Consider the following 1,095-nt stretch of genomic DNA (forward strand, 5'->3'; position numbering starts at 1 on the left):
GTCGGTGCGGGTGGCTCCCCAGCCGGTGGCCTGACTCTGCGGTGCCCATGCTGCCACCTCTCCACCTACTCTACGCCAATTTCTCTTCAGTTTTATTTTTTTTCCCTTTTGAATTCCTGGGCCTGTTGGTGAGGTCCCTTCTCATCCTGCTCCAACATGGGGAAGTGGCACTAATTCCCCATTTCTCTGCCCAAGCGGGCTCTGACTGCCCTGGGCTGAAGGGCAGTGTCTTCACCACCTGCTCCAAGGGTGGAGGAGCCACTCTGGGGACGCTGGAGGTGACTTTGCAGAGCAGGCGTAGAGGAACGGAGCTGGCGGAGACCCAAAGCACGGAGGTACCCAGACTCACTCCTGCTGTCGTTCCCGCGGCAGGAAGCAGGAGAGTTTGCCGGATTCCCCCGCCACCTACTTGGAAAAGCTGCGAACAAGGCAGATTTTTCTTTTAAGGACTCAGGCACGATTTCTTTTGTCATCTCTATTGGTTTTCAAGCTCCTCAACCTCTTCCTCCCCCTCCGTGGGCAGTGTGGTGGGACCACGGCCAAGCAGAAGGGGCAGGTGTGTTGGTCCCAGTGTGCCGGCCCGGGCACGCTCTGGTCCCCCCCAAGCCCACCCTGTGAACCTGTACACACGTGGTGTTTCCTGTGGTAAAGCTGAGCAGCGCCCAGCATCCCCTGGACCAGAGGAGGTCTGGCTCTTGGGGACAGGGCGGACGTTGGGATAACAGCAATTGGAAGGATGCTGAGAACTTCAAACCTCTTGAATATTAAAAGCAAAAGTATTTTAATAATGTTGGGGTGTGGGGGGCGGGGAGGGAGGGGGTTCGTTTGGTTCACATTTTGCAGGGGGTTGTTTTTCTTTGGTGCCAGGATTTGTACCTTATAAGCCCCGAGGGTTTTTTGTGGTCTCTTTGGTTGTTACGTGTGATGTGGACAAGGGGAAATGGGGAATGGTTTCCCAGCTGGAGACGCATCTTTATACTGGTGATGCCGTACCGAGCAGCAGCCGCGGCTCTGCCTCTCCCGTTCCCTGACATGTCTCCAGGTTCTGTTGCTCGGACTGGCAAACGACCTTCAAGGGTTTACCGGGATCAAGTC

The sequence above is a fragment of the Pterocles gutturalis genome, unplaced genomic scaffold, assembly GCF_000699245.1.
Source record: "Pterocles gutturalis isolate BGI_N339 unplaced genomic scaffold, ASM69924v1 scaffold22049, whole genome shotgun sequence".
NCBI lineage: Eukaryota > Metazoa > Chordata > Aves > Pterocliformes > Pteroclidae > Pterocles > Pterocles gutturalis.